Source organism: Hyalella azteca, unplaced genomic scaffold (assembly GCF_000764305.2).
Source record: "Hyalella azteca isolate HAZT.00-mixed unplaced genomic scaffold, Hazt_2.0.2 contig15788, whole genome shotgun sequence".
Lineage (NCBI taxonomy): Eukaryota > Metazoa > Arthropoda > Malacostraca > Amphipoda > Hyalellidae > Hyalella > Hyalella azteca.
In genome coordinates this window covers 23,546-46,537 of record NW_025945627.1, presented here as the reverse complement: position 1 = coordinate 46,537, position 22,992 = coordinate 23,546, and the positions used below count along the sequence as shown (strand labels likewise).

Sequence of the window (22,992 nt, the reverse complement as noted above, 5' to 3'; positions counted from 1 at the left end):
TCAAACTCTTTTTGGGGGTTAATTGGACGGAATTTTCGAGCTAATAAACTCGTAAAATAGTTTTTTTTTTCTAATAAAGAAGTAACTTTACATGCATCCTCCTCAGTCGACTTGGATTAGATCTTTTCATTCATTATTTCTTGCTTCATTGATGGAGTGCATTCGTATGCTCGTAGGTGCCTTCCCCTTAGCCAACATGGTATTTGCAGACCTCGGGTTATGTGATGCCTAAAAAACTCATACGACAGAATATATAAAGGAAATAATTAGTTGGCGTAACGAGTTACGGGATCTCCAGAATAGAACTACTTTCCAGGGACTTCTTTCAACTGGGAAAGTTAGATCAGGCCAAGTGAGCCTAAAGTGTACCGTACCTATGTGCACCTCTTGATAAATATCTTTACCCAACATGTTTGCACCTGCATCATCAATTTTTAAACAAAAATATTTGCACACACATATATTATCTTTTTATCGAGTTTTGTACCAAGAAGAATTAACGATGGTTGCCTTTTTTTGCGCGGCATATACAAAATCATGAAAGCGTCTTTCGACATGCCGGGGATGACACCTAATCTTGAAAATACATCTTGACAGCCCACAAGGCTGGGTTGCTCTTCAGGGACTCTTGTCTCGCTGCCCCACCTTACTACAATAGCAGAGCTTCAACTATTTATTTCTTAGATTTGTGAATAGCGATGCCAACAAATGACCTAAAATATTAGTAATTCATTGATTAGGCTAGAATAGGTTATGGGCCAGCAATTACAATCTCACTCATTGATAATAAGCAGCTGAATGAAGGAAATATTGTAATCGAGATAGTCCTATGGCTAGGGATATGCCACGTGACTAATGGAAATTGTGATACCAAAGTGATATAATCAAGTGCTTATACCCGAGACCAATCTTAAGGAACAGTGCACATGAACAAAGAAATAAGGCTATAGAAATGGAAACTGCGTTGCATACTTAGACCTATAAATCTTACACTTTGGATACACTTATACGTATTTGAGCATTGTTATATATACACAGACTATAAGCCTGGTTAAATAGCTCTCATGAGCTGTCACGAAGAAGTAAATTTTCTAGTCAAAGTCCCCCGTGGGACGACAGATCGAACCACTGTCGCACTGTCAGACATATATGTATATAGTCACACCTAGAAAAATGACATTGGATTTCAATTCCCCAAAGTTCTGATCGGGATTTAATCTAAAAAAAATTGAGTCCTAAAGAATTCACAATCAAGGTTTCATGATTCGAGTTTGGGAATTTTCTTTTCATCTTCATATTCCATCGATCCGATTAACATGTAAATGTCATAACATAACGCAATGTTATCAAATCAACACGTTAACTTTCGAGGTTCATTGTTTGTGTATAGCAACTTAATCTGATAATATATCTAGCGAAGTATAATGTAATCCATCATAATTTATTACATTATGTGGATTACATATAATTCATTATACTGGAGCTAAACCTGTTACACGGTAACAAATTAAAGGCACGTTTCATGAGACCTACGGACTTGACGTGAGGCTGCGGACGTGTTACTTGGAGATGGCCGATGTCAGTCAATGAGTTGTTCATAACAAACCAAGAGAATCATGTCCAACCAAATGCTCGTTTTTCATAAAATAAAATTCATCTGTGACAGCCGTCACTCATTGCAGCACAATAGAAGGCCTCTAAGCTTGTCGCCGACTCAACTTGAGAATTTCAGGTGCCCGGTGTTCCGGTTCAAAGCAGCTCAGTCCGTACAGTTGCTGGCCGGCCACAGAACGTTCTCCCGCCCTCAGGCCAATGAGTCATTCTTCTCATTCTGGCATCCAATATGTGACACTGAAGATGTTTACGTTCATTTTACGGCTACTATTGTAAAAAAAGCCACAATACTAAGGTAATAATTGTAAGAATTTTGAAATCATTTCTGCTACCAGTACACAATATGAATTTTAGTTTTTAAATTTTATACAACACTACACCTACGGTGTACACCTATTTGTCAAAAATAGATTTATGAAAGATTGCGAATCACATATAACCTTATCAACAAGTTTCATATCCAATTTGTAACAAAACATAACATCAATTTCGCTCTTTTGATAAATAAACTGCCTGTTCTCTATTCATGAAGAAAAGTAGGCACATTTTAGTGCGACGTCTATGGATGGGAGGAGTGTCGGTAAGCAATCGGCTTTCCATGCACTAGAAAAAAAAGTAATTTCAGGGCGTTATTGAATGAGTGGTCAGCCCAGGGAAACGAAGCTGTAAAACAGCCATAATTGCCCATTAAAGCGCCCGTTGATGCCCATGCCACCGATTGTTCTGCGCGGTATCTGGCGCCGCATCTCTGAACTCGTCGCTAAGAGCCCCACTGAATAGACCTGGCGCCTACACGTGGCACACATTTAGGTTAGTTCATCAGAATGTATATAGAATTTAGAGCAAAGATTTAAGTTTCTTCATCAGTATATTTAGTGATTTGAATTTAAATATATAAGGCATAGTTTGAAATTCGCCATTTTCATTTTGGTTTAGTGCTTAAATGTTTTGAAATAATAAATTCCCTAACAACGGCGACAATATTAAAAGAATTGCACGTTGTTATCTTGTAAGAAGGTATAACCACTGAAGAAATGTATAGTCAACTTCAGAAAAGAACATTGATGCGTGCAATAGAATGATATTTAGGTTACGTTGATGACTTGTGACCTTCAGTAACTTTCGATCATTTAACAAATCATGATTAACCCTTCAGGCTTATATATCATTTATATTATAATTCCCCGAGTAAGTACGCTTGCGCTTGTTAGTTTAATTTTTTCTTTATTCTGAAGTGAGACAAAGAACAAAATTAGCCTTCAGACTCAGTGCAGGTAATAATCGAACTATTATTACGTACCTATATAATATATATATATAAAATATCGAACAATTATTACGTATATGATTTACGGAGTTTTCCTCACCTCTTCTATAGGGAGCTCGACTTGTAGCTGTCATGTCGTGACATCAATAATTTTGTACGCTCGTTTCAACGTCAAGCTGAACAGTTCCATTCAATTTACAGATAATTGAAAAGCAGACTGGACGTAAGGTATTATCTGTATTCAAATAAAAAACCTGAATTACTTTACCAATTTATTGGTCAGTTTAAAGTCCCAGTAGGTTCATTCAAGATTCCAACAGGGTATGTTGCTAAGAAACATTTTACACTTTGCTTGACCACGTTACTGTTGTAGTCAGATGAGAATGAGAACTGAAAAGTAACAATGCATGAATATACTGCTTTCATCTTCCTAGGTGAAACGAATAATATGATTTGTAGGAATAAAAATGTAGAATATCAACTGAAACCCGTGCGTCTTATTAAATTTCAAATCAAATCACATTTGCAATGATCGAAGTGACATGAATATTCTGCGCCCAATTCACTGTAATAAAGAAATGAAAGGGACGTCGACCGACCGATTTCCCCGTAATTTTATTACATTCTATAATTACTTTTGATTTAATACAAAGAGCTGCAACTACGATTAAGTATATTCTTTCCACAAGAGAAAATTGCTCAAAAACCTCAACCAGATTACTCAGCTTTCCAAGTTACGTGTTAGTTAAGTTTCGTTTCCCCTGGCAGTGACCGCGCGCTCTTGGCCCTGCGCCAGGGTTCGCAAGGCCGCGCAAGGCCGCTTCTGAGCTCCCAAAAATCTACGGAAACGCCTCTCGCTGCCGCGGCGCCAGCAAGACATTGATGCGTGCAATAGAATGATATTTAGGTTACGTTGAAGACTTGTGACCTTCAGTAACTTTCGATCATTTAACAAATCATGATATATTGCAATATCACCTAACACTCACAAAATAATGAGACATATCACCCAAATAATGACACTTTCTTACCCCCTGCACGAGCAAAAAGCGAACTTTGATAATGAGGACGAGCAGAAAAGCTAAACTGAAACGCCCTCACAATCGTGAAAAGAGCATCGCTATCTGGATAACCTCGTTGGTTTTTCTGAGTGTTCAATTTGATGCTGTAGGCGAGGCAATGGGATAGAAAGTTCGCTCTAACAGTAATATCTCGGTACTGTCGGTCGCGTTCAGTCAATGTGGTATGAGACTGCAATAAAGTGGCGGGTGATGTCTACCTATATTCAGTTCATTATATGTATCGTAAATTGCCCAAAAACTGCAGTTATGCGAAATGATGAAACAAATCACAATTGTCGATTATTAATATATTTTTAATTTATGCAGAACAATAATTACATGGGATAACACCATGAAAGAGATTTAATTTCGAGCATTAACGATTTATATGTAAAAATGCTTCAATAGTTCGTTTCGCCTTGAGTGGATCAAGGTAGAATATCGAATATGGCTCATCAAAGTAATCACAATCATTAGCATCATATCATCACAATCATTCTTGTGGCGTTCCAAAGCCGGAAGAATAATCAATAAATTATTAAAACATATTCCTTCCTGCACATTTCATCTCGCTACAAATTTACTTTTTTTAATTTAAAATAGATTATTAAAATTTTCTGTAATTTAAAAGAAATTATTAATAGAGATATCTCGGTAACTTGATTCATAATTCAATTTAGAATTATTCCTTATCGAGAACATGGGTAATAACGTAGAGTTTGTTTGACCACAATTTAACACGCATGCTTTTACCAAGGCCACCGTTATATCGGCGAAAAGTCATAAAATAAAAATTTTACTCGACAAAGTTCGAGGCTGCGCAATTGTTTGAAGCTGGCGAACGTTAATGAGCGTTTCTTCGGAACACAGGTGGCGACGTGAGAAAAGACTGCGCGTTAATGGAGGGAAAGAGATCGACGCAATAATTTTTTGAATTCATCAAAGTAATAATGCAGGAATTAAAAACAATTTTTAGTTCTGGCTTACATTATGAGAGAAAAAATTCATTATTTCCAGATGCAAGATGAAAAATATATGAAAGCATGAGTTAGCCTAAGACACATGTAAATGCAAAAAAAACGATTTTAGTTTTCAGGTACAAATGATTTCTCTGTCAAATTCTTTCTAAAATAATATAATAAACGTAAAGCATTAAGCGACAAACCACGACAGGGGTTGAGTGTAAAATTTACGACAAACGTTCTCTGACAAACGTATAATGAGTATTGCAGTTAGCGCATTATTGCATTATTCTAAACTGGGACCCTTAATATTGCAACTATATAACGCATTGCATGCAGTTAGCGCCGTTCACGCCTCGACAGCGAATAATAACTTAAGTAATACTGAAACATCACGCGTGCACGCGCTCTTATACGCCACACGTAAGGGATACTCGGCTAGATAAGCATGTAACTTAGAACAGTTAAGCTGAGTTAAATTCGATTGCTATATCCTGTGATGAAGGCGGCATTTGCAGCAATCGACGAATGGGGGAACATTTAAACCTAGGAATTTGGATGTGTCGCTCATGTGACGTCATGCATGAAGTGGCAGTGTTAATGATGTTTATCATGATGATAAAAAAATGCAGAAAGTAACATGCATAAGTAAATCTTTATGAGATTCATAAAAATTCAAATAAAAACAACGCGGGATTAAAAAGACGTGAAATATTTTAAAGTAAAAATAGCGTTGCACAACGCAGGCATACCAACGACTGAACTCACAAGAATTGTACCTAACTGAATGGCAAATACAAACCCTAATGAGCTAGTTAACAGCAAGCTTTAATTAACAAATGAATCACGTTCACGATTACCAGAATTATTGCCTCCACCATTTGGCCGTAATATAGACGGCCATGCAGGTAATTCGAGCTGAACCGATCGCGTTTAGCCTTGACCGCATTAATTACGCGGGAAGTTGCCGGTGCGTTAGCCCACATTTAAATAAGATCTGCGCCGGCTTAATTGGACTATGAAACTCCACTAATGAGACTGCACGCAGAGCTTTATGCGTCGATTTATATGATGCTATTTATAAATAAAAGAGAGCGAGGTAGAGGATAGTGAGCAGATAACGTTGTCTGACCTAAAATCGATATAAATGGCGGAGCTGTCTAATAGAGAGATCTAAGGATCTCGACTTCATGAATAAAAACGCGATGGTTTTTATTCGAATGCGCTTATAATTTCCTCACTTTCATACATTTAATAACAGCGGATGAAAATAAAAGTCATATTATTACTGAAAAATTCTGATTCACTTTAATTCACTTACGTATTCATTTTCCCACGAATCCTGTGCAAAGAATTAGACATAAATTTCGAGATAAAAGATTACTTCCTGTTTCAAATGTACTCAAATATTATCGAGAAATATTCAGATAGATATTGTGTACTTGTGTTGTCGGTGCCTTGGATGCGCAAGGTGCATTCATGTGTAAATAAAAACAAGGAAATGCAATGTTAATAATACACACAGTGTTCTCTTCATATCATGCAATTCTTCATTTTTGTGAGCAATTATTTTGAATTCAACTCCAGATCGAGCTGCCAGGCCTAGTCCCATGCCAGGTTTCGATCTATGTTATCTCAAATCGTTCTTGAATCTGAACTCAAATCCTATCTTTATCCAAGGGTCTATTTCGTTCACGTTTGGATTTCCCTTAAACAGTTTAAACTTAACCACTTCTGCTTAGATCAAATGAATAACGCAAGAATATAGATGACTTTGTGTTTTTTAAACACATCCTTTTGTAACAACATGCACTAACAAACTGAATGTTTGGTTTACATATCCAAAATTCAGCATGGAATGCCCGTTGTATATAATGGCCCTTATGTAGCGATTCCCAAATTACGGGAGCGCACTACTCTATATAGTGGGGCGTATAAACAAAAAGTAGAGCATGAAGGGTCTAAATAATTTTCGTGCCTATCAATAATTTTTTTCGATATGTTGTGAGATCACGGAGGGAACTTGAAAACGACGAAAATAAACGGTCAATCACAACTCAGAACACAGCTGTGGTGTGACAGTTGGGTTTAGTACGCAGGCTGCATTCACAAAGTTGGGTGAGAGGCGTTTGCGTTTATAAATGCATTTCTTTTTATTGTGAATGGAGAGGCATTTCGAGAAAGAACTGAGTTTGCTGCTAACATGGAACAGGAAAGTATAACTAAGCGATAAGTATCTTATTACAATACTAAGATTATTAGTTTCGATTCCCGTACAGAACACGACCGCACATTTGACTTGATTTGAACGCTCACGCGTGACGCTAGTGAACGCATGATAACTTTGCAAAGTAAGTTAGATATCGTAATTATGTTCCACCTAAAATACCTACCAATTTTAGCCAAGCCAAAGAAAACTAATTATTTAAGTTGACATCTGAGTCACCCTGATGGATGTAGTTGGGAAGATATTGTAATTTGATTTAGCTATATGATTTTGCTCACTGAGCAGAGGGCTTCGCATACACAACCTCCCTGAATCCTAAAGCATGAAGGATTTGAATATTGCAATAGGATCTAGGAAATGGAAATGGAAATAGAGTAGAAGGATCTAAATATTATTAAAAGCATGAAGGATCTAAATATTGCGAGATAGGCTTCTCAACTGTACATGTGGCGTCTCTTATATATATAAGCACATATCTAAAGCCAAAACACAGGCCTCGGCTAAACGCTGAGCATAACTCATGAGTGACTGTGTAGAAACAGCAAGCAAGTTTCGACAGTTTGACCATACAACACAGGCTTATTGCAGTCATTAATGCCGGGGAAATGTCTGTCTTTTTTTTCTTCCAAGTGTCGCGAAGAAAAGTTTCTTCCAGTGTTAGTCTTATTAGCGTTACCTCAATATTAATTTTGGACTAACCCAATTTTGGTACAACAGCATTTTTATTTAAATTCTTTGAACTTCTTGAAATTTAATGTTATCTAATTTGGTTCATCGTGGCTTATCTTGGTACTCTGTAGGGATACAATTATGCTGAGATGCAATTTACCAATACAGAGTAGGGGCGGGTAAATTTCCTCCGTTTCGAAATGAGAATGAAAAGTTTGGCCTTATGTCTAAATAATGCAAAAAAGGTCAGGAAGCTTCTTTCATGAATGGCAGAAGACACATTCTCAGTTTCCATGAAAGCTTGGTACAATATATAACTGGCCATTCATAGACAGCGAATCGCATCCAGCCAACGGTTTGCCGTTGCATGACAAACGGTTGGGCTGCGAGGAAACGGTTCAAATTACCAATTATATAGTAGAATCATTCAGGTTGTTATTTATAACATCTTCTATTTGTTATTGGAGAAAGAGGAAGGCTAAAAGCTTTCGTTTCGTGAACGAAGGTTTCACACAACTCAGAGCTGCGCAGGAATAACGCAAAAGCAAGCAGAGGCCACCAACAGTTATTGGAGAGCAAGTTTAAGGCTAACACTAATGACTCAAAGATCCTTGTCATTAATTGAAGCTGGAGAAAGCTCGTTCGAGCGGAATCATCCGGAGCAAGGATCGTGAAAACGCCGCTCCGGGGTGCAGCTTAGGCGCAATGCTCGGCGAGGCCGAGACAATCGATCGAGATCTAATATTTGTATAGCGCCTATCATTGAACCTTGTTGCGATTTAGGGAGAGATTCCTGTGAGCGTTTATAGGCGAAACTTCAAAGGAATTCTGACGATTAATAACAATTGCATTCTGAAGAATAAATTGGATGAAAGATACTCGACAATAATTCCATACACGCTCTTAAGCAGGGAGCTCGATAAACTATATACAGGATGCTAGAGTCAAATAGATAGGTTTATAGATGTTCGGGCAATGACCGTAGCAGCATTGCTTCCATATTATTGTTAGATAATTTTGCTAGGCAATGAAGGTAAGATTGGATTAAAGTGCGTATATCTTATATTTAAAAATATTTTAATAATTCCTCTTAAATTTAATTTTCCTCTTAAATTTAATTTTAATGCTCAAAAATTATTTTTTTTTATTTTTAAATTACCATTTTTCCACTCATAATCCCATCAATAGGCATAATAGGAACAGTTAAAGTGGTTAAACTTATTAGCCCATAGTTAAGTTCTAGTAATTAATGAAATTACGAGCAAAGTTCAATTTGGTTAAATACAGAGTGGACTTTTTCTCGAGCAGCAATGGTCAAGGTCTTTATGTTGACAATGAGTTGCAAGGTAACTTAATTAAAAATATATATACGTTTATAAAACAGGACTGCATGCAGAGGTCACAGCCAAGAGGGTCTGACTAGGACGACAGCTGCAGGACGAGCTGTCAAGCGCATGTGTTCGGCGAGGTCACATCAAAAAATAAATTTTCCTAAGTCCAATCAGAGACCAAAAGCTAAAAAAGACTTAAGCAAATTTGCTTTGCAAGAAATATTGAGTCTAATGTAGGGATTTTGAAGCGATATGAGCAACACAAGCACGTTCAGAAAGATATCATACGACATCGAAAACGTGAGCGTTGAAAAAAGATGATGCAAATGAGAAAAATTGTTCGCATGATTCTATAGGATTATGATTATGCAAAATTCAAGAATGGAGCACAAAACCTGGTCATCGATCGAAGAGCATGCAGAGTCAATGGCTTGATAATTAATTGGTGAGTGGCTTGTTACGTGACGAAAACTTCTGTAAAGCCAACACTAGTTTTTATAGAATGGAAATTCATAGCATACTAGCAACATCTCAATTGCTTTATCTAGCCAGCAATTTAATAAACATCAATCCTCATTTAGTCCCAGTTCTTAGCAATTAAAACTACCAAGACAGAATAAATTAAAGACAGTAGCATAAATTAATTCGTGCAGGAATGACTCTCACAGGAAAACGTACTTTAATAAAAAATTTAGTAATAATAAACACATGAAATTTATCTGCCACCACTCTCTACCTTTCAATATATAATGAAAGGAATAGGCTTAGGTTACTAAAATTACTCACACAACATATCTGGAATAAAAGTATCGCAGTTCATACATTTCAGGCGTATAGTGGCATAGGCCTAAATTTTGAACAAACCGCAAAGGAATTCTTCAGGAAACTATAATAGCGTCTTAAAGTTCAAGATTTTTATCAAGACAGTTAGTGAAAGTGCTGTCTGTCTCATCGCCAGTCAAAGCAACAGATTTGTCAACATCAGTTACCGCGACATGTCTTTTGAACAACATTCTTAAGATAAATTACCTGCATTTAGGGAGTTTGAAGCTCACTTACTAACAAATGGAAACACAAGTCAATGGGGCAGTAAATTTCGTTCAGGTAGAATTGTGGCAAATGGGCTTCAGCCGACAGACTTAGTCCCTAAATGACGTTATTTAAAGAAGACACTGTAGGACAATGATAAAATTTACAATTTTCCATGACTTCGACCATGATAATCTGATAATCGCCGTTATATATTGTGACTTAGTGTTAAACACTCAACATAATGTTCATTAAAACGCGACCTTATCCCTGGCCTGAATTTAAATGAATGGGAAAATGAGAGCAACTAAAATGGATTGTGCTCGGGCAAGAACCCCGTAATGGCGTCTTAAATGACATAGTTTATCTATCCTTGTATGAAAGTGTGCAAGGTTCCCGCCACGAGACCGCCAAATGCCCGATCTGCTGGCATGGTAACAGCTGCAGGCTTTCACCCATGACGCGTCATTTTATTTTCTCAAAAATTAAACCACAAGTCGAGACCCAGGATATACACAGACCAAGCTTTGGATTCATTTAATATATTAGGCTCATTCTCAAGCTGAATTCTGGGACAGCTTTGGGTCAAAATATTTAGTCGTATGGACACCAGCTAGGGTGAAAATATTTAATAATTACACAACAAATTTTGAGATGTTAATTATGAGGAGATTGTTACATACTGTTCATTCAGGTGCGTCTAATTAGTGCGAATTAGAGAGAGAAATGTTGAAAATATCTAAATCTTAAAGCAAAGCCAGCCATAAGTGAAATTAGCCATCAAAACAACTGTCAATGCGATCAAAATTGAAAAAATATCAATTCAATGTTGCCCATTTTAAGAGCACCAGTAATTAGGAAAACAGTTTTGATGGTATACAGCTAGACTTATATCAATATTGACATGATTTCGGAGTCTCCATCCATCAAGTAAAAAAAAAACGTGAAAAAGTCAACAGGAACAAGCAAAGTTCATTAAAAAGTACACCGTACTGAATATAATATGTTCAACATTGAACATTTTGCGTGTGGTACGCTCTTCAATTCTTAGTATTTTCCTTGGCAATTTAACGATTTATTGCTTGAAAATTTTCAATTAGCTGTGGCCTTCTCAGCCCCCTATAGGAATAGGAAGAAAACACAAAAAGCAGCGCCTGATCAATTGATAGATGAACGACGAAGAAATGAGCAAAGCCAAATATTATGAGGTAGTTCACTTCTACTTTCATCGAGCAGTGATTCGCGAGATATTTAAAAAGAACAATTTAGAAGCAAATAAAACGCAGAGTAAATTAAGAATATCTTTCATGAAAACGCTTTGTAGACCAGCAACATCATCAGTTCAAAAAATTTTATGGAATACAAGTACAATCACAAGTGAAAATCAAAATTTCCACAAGAGAAATTAAAACCAAAGGAACGAGAAAACGACACGATTTCAATTAACTCGGTTACACCTCTATTCAGTGTTCTGATATAGGGATTTTGGAATCCCTGCATATTTTAAAACAGAAACCTTGTCATTATAATGCGTACAGTTCTTCTCCTCTTGAAATTGTAAATTGATATATTTTTCATGTTTTGCTTGTCGTTTTCTTATTATTAGGTTTTAATCTTTTTCGTGTATACTTCCATTCTGATTGTATTTTTATTCTATAAAGTTTTTGAACTGATGACGGAGCTGGTGTCCGAAAAGTTCTCACCGAAGATACGGTGAATTTACTTAACGTTTTCCTTGTTTATAATTCTTGGTGAACGTTCGATTTAAGCAGTCCAATGATTTACGTCCTGAAATTTTAAATAATTAAAAGATAGTAATAAATTATACTCCTAGTTTATTTCCTATTCTTGAGTCCAGGCTTGACTGAGTACTAAAATATCGCTGCTTGCCTGAAGGGTTTGACAGTTAATGTTGCATTGCATCACAGCGCCTTCATGTGTCGGGGGAAGACCGTGAACAGACATGACGGTTAAGGTCGCCATATTTTAACACCACAAACGATTATTTTTACACCGTCAATACGGGGACTGTAGGCTTGAACTTGTTGATCACTAGTTTCAATGTCAACTGAACTGAGCGAACTTTTGATCGACGCGCTCCGGGCGATAATTAATAACTGGCGTTAGTTGGCGCTGGCGTACTTTTTAATGATGTAATTAACGGCATAACGCATATATTGTTCACGTTTATGGACGGTCTGCATTTAAATATGTATATTATTAACGTCGGTTATTGTATTCGTAGACATAGCATTATATTGGCCTCATGTACTTTAATTTTTGATAGAAATCGATTATGTTTGCAGTTAATAGCTGCGCTAATTTCTAATAAAATTTATTGAACGTACGGGCACTGAAAATATATATTCTAGTGGAAAGTTAGGACCCAGACCTCGATGCCGGCCACTGCCCCACACTAACGCTACTACCACGTCTTTAGATTGTACAAGATATATTTTTCATGTGTCATGGGTTACCCTCCGGAGAATATAAGCATTGAAAAGATCGAAGTTATGGAGCCAGAATAAATTGAAATTCCAAATATAACGTGAATTTCGTCCACAAATGCACAGAGAGAAGATCAGAAACTCTGCTCTGGAATCGTACAGTGGGATCTCACTTTACATCGCCATCAGGATGATGATCGCCTATATAGTCCTTAGGGCGCTTCAGCCTGCAGCTCGTCTCCAGGAGAGAGCAGTTCACACAATGCAAGGGACGTAGGAACAAGCGCATGAAGTGATGAGAGAACCCATGCATTAGAACTGCTGTGCTAAATGAGCTGTCAGATAAGCATCACAAAACGACAATATTGCAGGGGCTAGCTTTGCGCTCCTCGTCTCATCATTGAAAATTATTCCATTTAATAGGAATAATTTAGAAGCGAGGATATGTATAAAGGGGCATTCTTTGAAGTTTGGTCAATACATGCTTTGTTTAAATATTGATTGACCGGTCTATTACATGTCAGCGATTGTGCAGTGCGCCTGTTTTTGCGACTCGTGACTTTCTATCAATGAAAGATTTTTATTAGTAGAAAATCAAAATAGGAAAGCTTGGTAGAATTAGATGGCCTAGAGCATCGTAATTACGTTGTCCAGAAGAGGTTGTAAATCCAGACCACCAAGCTGACAATTGATGGCCTGAAGGCAAAGGTCAATGTCAGAAGAGTGTTATTAGATGACCAGCAACTGCTTATTTTGTCGTCAAGCGCCATGTGCTCAACCACTTACGTACATGAACTCCGGCCTTGACATCCAAACTGCAATAATTGCTATTAAGATAAGGGGTATGAAGATAACATGGCGTCTAAGCTTTAATTAAGCTACATCCAAGCTGCGATAATGGTTATTAAGATAAGGGGCATTTAGATAACAGGACGTCTGAGTTTTAATTAAGATACCAAGTATGAATGCAGTATCTCTTTCTTCTTAACGGGCACAGCGGGATAATAGTTCGATGAGGGAGCAAGAGTTGGCGTTGCATCCTAACATTATTGTGATAACAGATACATTATACATATGTATTAATACCTGGAGGTGAGAAGGAATATTGATTGTGAGGTTGAATACTGAGCATGAGGATGAGTTTTGCACAATAAGCAAACCGAAACTCGAACTGCGAAAACGACCTCTATAAAAAGACAGGAAAATGCATTAGCTGCGCTGCCTCTCCAGTCCCTCATCCAGTTCAACTGATTGCGCAATCATATCATACATTATATGATAATATACGATATAATATGATTGTATCACGATATTTTGATATGATTATATATTAGGATATGATATACGATATGATTATATCATATATCATACCATATCAATGTGATGTCTTCGCTCAAGAATAGGCTTTATATACAGTATGTGGCCATGAGCCGATTTTTGTACTTTTCGTGACTTGTAATGCTCCCAGGTTTTTATATATATTGGCACTATAAAAAGAATATATATTGTTGTTGGACTTTATATAATTCTATTTTTTATCAACTGAAAGTTCGGCGCTACAAAATTAAGGAAAATTATAATGGTCATTGTGACGAGCATCATAACTTTTATTATGTCATAAATGTGGAAATATGAGTTCGATTTCGGAATTGGCCTCTAATAAAGATGAAAAACATCGTAAAAAATACAAAAAGGAGACATTTGAAGTAATCAAGTACTTATATCATTAGTCTGCTTATATCGCAAGTTCACAAGGAATTTAAAAGCAAAGAAAACGCCAAGAAAATTCACCATATCGATATTGAAAACGTTTCGGAGTCCAGCTCCATCATCAGTTCGACTAAACAAAAAATGAATAAAATCACTTTAAAAGTCAAAATTCAACGATAGACATAAAACCTAAACAAGACCTAACATTATATCGAAATACAGGGTGACACAAAAAAAACAGAGCTCACTAAAAGTCTTATAACTCCTGAAATTTTATTCAGTTTGAAACAAATAAATATGAGTTCGATTTCGGAATTGGCCTCTAATTAAGATGAAAAAAATTGTAAAGAATACAAAAAGGAGACATTTGAAGCAATCAAAATTCGACATCTAACTTTTGAAACTGATAAGTCATAGAATGTACGACAACTGAGTCCAACCAAAAAATTAATTGAGGTAAAATTTGTTTGCTACAAATTAGGAATTTTTATGGAATTTTGGCGATTAAGAAGGCGTGCAGCTTAATAGCTCATTTATTTTATCAAATTATTAATAGAGCTATTGTCCTGAGTTTGTACTCATATCGTAATACATAAAGAAGATTTTTGCATCTAAAAATAACAAGGAAGAAACTAAAAAATTGCTCTCCCATCGTGAACAATACAATACCTTAGAAAACTGAATACATTATAGTTTTTTCAACTCTGTTCACGTACAAGATTTGCGTAGATCAAGGCTGAGGCTACCGGCAAAGCTGCCTCCGCGTCAAGCAACACAAACTTGTCTTTACTTCAAGTAGAGTGACTAGAGTCGCCAGGCCAGCGGACGCCGACCTTGACATAGAGACGACAAGCGGTGCAGGGGGTAATGGGAGGACATTGTCATGTGTACAGTATCCTGCCGGCGACGTGTTAGCTGTGCACACGTGCGAAAAGTGTTTTAGACGATGAAGTGTTTTAGTCTTAAAGGATCAAGCATTATGAGGAGCTCAGTTACGCAGAAATTTATGGATGCATGAATTTGGCATGAGCGACTAATAATCTGGTGACGATGCGTGAGTCATGATGGTGCGTCAACGAAAAATATCCCCAAAATTTTTTCAAAAAGAGTTAGGCTAAATTGCAGATGTTGACCAATTGTCAATGTGATCTATTGAAAATTAGGAAAAAGTTCCAAACATGAAAGAGAAATTGCTTTCCACTGACACATGATGTTTCTCTTCACTGCCTCTTGATGTACGAGAAAACATGTTTTAAGTGTTACAACTGCGTTGGAACACATCCATGCGACAACATTTCTTCTCGCTTCGAGCNTGGAGAGACACATCATGAGTCAGTGGAGAGACACATCATGAGTCAGTGGAGAGACACATCATGAGTCAGTGGAGAGACACATCATGAGTCAGTGGAGTGACACATCATGAGTCAGTGGAGTGACACATCATGAGTCAGTGGAGTGACACATCATGAGTCAGTGGAGTGACACATCACGGGCCTGAAGAAACAATCATATCGCAGCGCCTGGAGTCAAGGAGAGTTTGATGGGTAAACGAACCTCAGGACTTGTCCGTTAAAAACTCACACGATCCTTCCTTTAATTTCAGGCCAAGGTTGTGGTCACAAACTTGCATTAAAGAAAAAAATTCGGTCCTTCATGAACTTCTGCTTGCCGCGGCATATGGTCATGGCTGAGCTAGAGAAGATAATTAACAGGAATATTACATCACAAAAGTATGAGATAATTTAAAACAAATTAATACTGTGGTTCGCTGCACAGACATATATGGTAATAATACCAGAGTTTTTCATCGTATCCAGACTGCGATTCAAAACGGTAATGATTTCATAGTCTATTACCGAGCGTGATGTAGCATACCAATAATGAGTTTTCATTTGTAGAAAGCTTGCAGCTATAAAACTTACATTTGTATGATTCTATAAGTCGGTTTATGCGTAATACCGTATTTGAACCTCCGATGCATTGAAGAAAAGTAAGGTATACTGATTTCGTAGGAGAGGCAAAAAGTTCAATGCATCTTATCCATAAACATCAGACGGCATTCCATTGAACTCTCTTGCGAAGCTCTTTATAACGTATCCAGGGTAACTAGACGCACGGAGAGAGAAATCGACCTCCAGGCTGGACAAACACTGTCATTATGTGCAAAGCCTGAAAATTGCGGATTTCAAAGGCCATTGAGTGGCACTGATGACTCTCACTGGTTCAATAATCCACGGTCACGGCCCATGACGAGACCGTATAAGGAGATGTCATCTCAGAGGCGACAATTAACGCACTCAATACGACAAATTTAAGGACAATAACGGCAGCATGACTGAGCATTCAACATTCAAAGATGTTTTTACTAACATGCTCTTCGCTACAGAAAATTTAATTCAATTTCGATCGAAACTGATCATGGTTTGATTCCAATTTTTGTAGCATAAAATCAAAATCTCGAATAAATTTAATCTCACTTTGAAAACTCGCAAACAAAAATCAAAAACCGAAAAGTTTATCTGAAGGCTTGGCTGGAACTTCTGTTGTAAAGATCAGAGAAAGATCTTTCAATAATTATCGGTGAAATAATTAACCTCTAAGAATCGCTTCAATCTTCAATTTGTTTCAATATTCGGCTCAGAGTTCTTATTGATGACATTAGTAGTTCCTAGTAACATATGTAACAGAAGCTCATGTAGTGCCCTGCCAGCGATGGGTCAAAGTCAGGTACGCGGATGCAGCGAGTTTGGTGATCGTTCACAGCGCGGCAGTAGCCATGCAGTCCGCGACTGCCAGAGGTCAGCCTCCGGGGCCAAGCGCCCAGCATGAATGCAAATAAACACGAGACGAGGCGCTGGAAAAATCTGTGCGGAGAAGGACGCAATTTTCTCCGCTCTATAACGAGGGCATTGTATATCATAAACGCCACGTGCGCGTTAAATAAAGGGCATTGGAATTTGCTGTCCTGCCCAAGTTCAAACGAGACGCAAGAAAAATCCCTCAAGGAATGTATTTTTGAGTTTTTTAAGACGTTTTGGAGGTTTTTTCTTTAGATAACAGATGATATTGGCTCGTAATTATTTGTTTTGAGTACATCCTCGTTAAATATGATAATGCGAAGACAAGACGCAGTAGAGAGTACAAAATGTAATTGTACGAAACACGATGGTGTACGGCTCACGGAAATGGTTCGTTCTGACAGCCCTCGTCTGCATCAAAGATTCGACGAAGCTACATAGCTGTGATAGCACTGGGGAGGGGAGAGAGGAGGAATGCCCAGAGTTACGTTGCAGGCAAAGAAAGTGAAGCTGACGTCAGGGGAGACTTTTCCTTTTATCCATACTCACTGAGTCGGCCTCGGCGCACGTCTGCACCAAAGATTCAACAAAGCTACATAGCGCCGGAGGGGAAGGGGGGGGGGGAATTAATGCCCAGAGTTGAGTTGCAGGCAAAGAAAGTGAAGCTGACGTCGGTGGAGACTTTTCCTTTTATCCATACTCACTGAGTCGGCCTCGGCGCACAACTGTACTATTGACAAGAACAAATAATCCGTGATAGTGCTTCTATTTTCGGTGGAGGAAACTCACTTAACAGAAATCCTTTGAGGTATTATGACATTGTAATGAATTTGTCACGTTTAGATCGCAAACTCCAGTCGCAACAGTAAAATTCGAAACATAAAAATCTTTCAGCATTCGCCCAACACCTTGAAACACGTTTAACCTTACCATTGAGATCCAATTGAATTAAGCTTGGCTTGACAGATATCGATTGAAATAAAATTATTGTACCAAATCGTAAATGAAATTATATTCACAATTCAAGACGCGCAAAGTCCTAAAACCTAAATCAATTAAGCTGGGTGCACGATTCATGTGTGAGCTTCCTTTTGCAATTAGGGAAGCAAAGTTTACATTCGGTGGCGCATAATTTAAAAGAAAACACGAATGATGCATGAAATTTCAACAGAAATGTTCAGCATTTTAATGATATGGAAAAATTTTTCTTATATCTTAAAATAGTGTGAGATGACCTCATATCGAAGACTGAACGTTGCGCGCCAAGTAGGCTAGCACGAATCCACGATCATAACCTAGGAACCTCAGGTAAAATTAACTCTAACTTCAATGCTCTCTAAAGAAAGTAAAACGGATTCTATAAATAAGGGCTTATACTAGGCTCGAATGAGAGAAAGCTTTTTAAAATTAATCTGCTCATGCGCAACAGACTACTAAATTATTCGCGGAAGCAGGTTGCTGCTTCTTCATTCGATTTCGACTCCCAAACACGTTGGGAGTTGAGGGATTAACGTTAATTCATCTTTCACTGATCAATTTAGTAGTAAGAATTTTGAACACGCTAATTCAGCGCAATATTATTAAGGAAAAAAGAATGGTGAAAGAAGCAATTAAGTATAGCAGCAATAATGAAGCGTAAGCAACTAACCGACTGAAAAAAGTGAGGCCAGACGCAAATACTCACCATTTCACCGAAGAGATTGAATAAACTTTCATGTAAAAATTCAAGTAGTTCAACTCATTGGAGTCATCACTGCTAACGGCTAGCAATATTAAGTAGCCACCAACCACAACTCATAGATTCACTTCGATATTTTTAATTGAATTAGGTTCGATCACGCGCAAGAAGGCTGTGATCGGAGAGAGTCGGAGGTGCACGATGTAACAGCGTATACAAGCCAACCTCGTTCAACGACGACTACGTAGCAACTGTCTGCACAGTTGACGGTCACGGTAAGCTTGGTACTTCCAAGTTAATGAGCTCGACAGCTCGAGTGTTGGGCCAAAACTATAAAATATTAATGGTATCTGGTTTTCAACGTCAAGGATAAATAGGCCAAGAATGTAAACTAATGAGCAACACTGAGTTTCCTTGAGATCACTTGACATTTTGTTTACCGCAACCTTGCTCATAAACGAGCGTTTGTTGTCCGGTCCGGAAGAACGGAAGCAGGGAGATGAAGTGCAAGCGTTGAAGTCAGATGGAATTTGAACTTCATTGCGAGTTTGAATGGAATTTGTGAAGTTATTAGATGATCAAGTGCAAGAGTTTTTCCAAAGTTCCAAAGTAAATCATCGTGACATGTTTATTGAGATGATTCTTTTAATAAATCTTGTAGCTTTGATCCCAGCAGATAAATTTGATAAGTTAGCATATTGTCTCCCAATAGGGAGTTATTAAATAAGTGGTATTTATTATTAAGATGACTTTAACGCCGTACACCAACAATGGACGCTTCGGTGATTGTTAGGTGTGAAAACCCTAGATGGATAACTACCTCGGCCGCGTTCAAGTCGGTGGCGAGCTTCAATTTTAGCAATGATTTTGTCAGCTTAATTACTATAGAAGAAAATAATTCAATGACATTATGCGCCGAAACGAAATTGACGTGATTTTACAAACATTTCTAAGATATTATATTAGTAGGAGAAACAAGAGATCAGCTCCCCTGAGCTTCTCTTCATATAATATAAACGTGTTTTTGGTGTGAATTAATTTGTCAAGCTGGCTTGTTCATTAGTCTGTCGTCTATCCTAAATTTCGATACTAACATCAATCTACCGTTAACGATTTACGGCAAATGCTATCCCGTTTTCATTCACCATATAATATTAATTAACCAATAATATAACTGAGAACTCGGCATGAATGTAAATAATCTTGCAGAGAAGAGAATATCGAAGTTATAATAATAGAGTTGAGTTGTGTCCTGCATTACCATTAGCGACTTCCTCACCCATCAGGATCCTGAGAAACACTAATAATTAAAACTATTGGGAAATCCTGTCAGTCAACTGAATTTTCTGTTCGACGTTCTGCCTATTATTGGTCAGTATTCATCTCGCAATTTGTTATTTTGTTTCGTTACTTGTGCAAGGCTGCAACCGATTGGTGACCGAATCGGCAAAGAATTGAGCCTTTGTTTCTGTTTTAATTAATCCGCAATTCCGGGCTTTCTTTTTGTAATTTAGAGCACAGCAAATGCAATCATTATGGCTCAGAATCACGTTATTCGTGATAAAGTTCAATATAAAGACTGTGCATGATTGATTGCCGATGCTGCGCAATGCGATTGAACATGACACAGCAACTAACGTTACCAAGGCGCAGGTGTGAAATCCACCAATTACGAACATGTCCATTACGAACACCGCTGCGTTCGTTGAACAAGGTTTGAGACACTAGCGGCACGTGCCATGTGTAACGCAATAATAAATGAGGGTGCCATTTTTAGGGTAAACTTTTTGAGCCCAAGCGAGTCCTAAATGGAGAAACAATACAGAGATGGAAGTTGCGCAATTCTTCGTCTATTCTATGAATAATTAAATGGAGCAAGGAATTTTCAAAGAGACGGTAATTCTCCTTAATAGATACTCTATCATTTTCCACAAGATCATATAACGTACAGAATCGATTAAGCTCGATGAACATTTTAGAAGGAAAACGAAAGGTTATACAAATCAATGTGGATTAAATTTTGTTATTTGACACTATTCTATTCTAAGCTTTCTCCATGAACGTTCATTAGCCTTTGTATAAACATCGAACAGAGAATATAAAAATACCTCGATAAAAAACAGGCAATTTCTGTCTCTGAGAAACTGAAAAAGCTAGGTCACTTCTGGCCACGTCAAAGATCGTACGTTTCTTCGGAATAATGTTTCCTCTGGTCGGACAGAAACGTACCTAACGTGAAAGCTGCCGTAACCTTGTGCAGTTATCTAGACTTATCTCGTAATTTTCAATCCAATTTTAGAAAACAGTTGCAAGACCTTTTTGAAAACGAACTGTTGTGTACACCGATGCTTCAGTTTATTTTAAATTTTCGGGCACCCAATCTGGCGCAAACTAAATTAACAATCAACGGATGCAGGAGAGCTGCAGACGATTTGATCTTAATTAAACAGCGGTACCGATAGCGATTGAAATTCAACGCACATAACAATTGTGAGGGCTAACCACAGCTTCACTTTATTGTGTGTTTTTGTTGAGAATAACAGCCTTTCTGGCATCGCCCTACAGTTAAGGAATCGCAGGCCGCATATAAACCGCTTGTGATATTTTATCAGGGCTGAATAACTGAAGAATCAAGGTTGATTAAATGCATCCACAATGCAAACTGTACAACACATGACTTAGGTGTAAATGGTCTCGTGGAGCAGGGAAGGGCGAAGTTGCCAGCAAATGCATTATTTGTAGAAACATTTAATTATAATAAGACGACAACAATTCATCCTCCGTCGGTACAAACATTGATTTGTTGCATTAATTATTATCGCATGATGATTAGAAATAAGGAAGAGTGTTTAGAGTTTACGCACATCTGACCTGTAGTGTGCAGAGTCACACCACCTGTAGTGTGTATAGTTTACGTTCACATCACCTGTAGTGTGTATAGTTTACGTTCACACCACCTGTAGTGTGTATAGTTTACGTTCACATCACCTGTAGTGTGTAGAGTTTACGTTCACATCACCTGTACTGTGTAGAGTTTACGTACACACCACCTGTAGTGTGTAGAATTTACGTTCACACCACCTGCAGTGTGTAGAGTTTACGTTAATATCCCATACAAATGAAGCACATGGGGTTATAAGTCAGCAAAACCGTATTCTTCTTTTTTATTTTATGAAAAATACTCAACTTAGAGATGAGAATTTAGTTCCCTATGGATTTAGCGATTACAAAAATCATGTACACAAACTAATTGTGCGCATAAATTAGTCAGTAGAAAAGAACACAGACGCACTTCGGCCATTATAACATTTATAGCTCAACTTGTTCACCCAAATTTGTTCCCTCCAGCTGACATTACGCTAATCACTCTTGGTATGTCGTGCATTTGGCTAATTTATTCCAATTTTTAATATCTACATAATTTTTATACTAAAATTTATAATACAAGATATTGAATGTCTATTGACAGAGACAAACTCCCGTCAGGTAAAACTTTCAACATTGCAGTAGTCCCTGTTGCGTACGTGACCTAAATGTGACCGTCCGGGCCCGGCCCCGCGTGCTGAACGTTCGCGGTGCGGTGAGAGCGCAGGTCAAGCCTCGCCAGCGCGGCTGATCTCGTGAGGCTGAAGACTTCGTAAAAATATAACTCGGTACTCACTGCAGTGAGTGACATAGAGCGCATTTTCTCGTCGACGAAAACGTGAAGTCACGGACAGACGGACAGACGGACGGACATGACGAGCACAATAGGGCATTTTGTCCAAAAATGAGAAAATGCGCTAAAAAGGATCCAACTAATTAAGAATTCAGCGCAAGTTAGAAAAGAGTTTTCCTGCTGGATCAGCGTCTATTGAGCTATATTGTGCACGCGAATACAAATACTTAAATTCTATTCACATATCCGATAACTGTCTAAGTCTCAGCATTAGCACTTGGACGTTGCAAGTTAAAATTTTTCGACCCTTTATATGTTATGTATCTGGAGCGTAGTGTGCACTTTGTCAAGAATTCTCTGACTTAAGAACCGTCGGTTGTTATCCGTAATAACTGCACTATTTCAGGTTTCTCGTATAAGCACCGGAAGTGAGTGGATTCCATCACATTTTTCAAGCTCGTCGCTGTGCCGTCCGGGGATTGTCCAAAATATTTTGGCCGATAAAAGAGCTCACTCAGACTGGTGGGCTTTCTATTTAGCT

The 22,992-nt window shown here is 37.8% G+C and overlaps 1 protein-coding gene across 2 annotated transcripts in view; it reads right to left on the bottom strand.

The window, feature by feature from the left end:
• LOC108665441 overlaps positions 1-19,028 on the bottom strand; it is a 71,960-nt gene extending 52,932 nt beyond the window's left edge. For both annotated transcript variants that reach the window (XM_018152192.1, XM_018152193.2), the window contains exon 1: positions 18,800-19,028. The gene's annotated coding sequence lies outside the window, so the exon portion shown is untranslated. The remainder of the gene's footprint in view (positions 1-18,799) is intronic.
• Between the last annotated feature and the right edge of the window lie 3,964 nt (positions 19,029-22,992).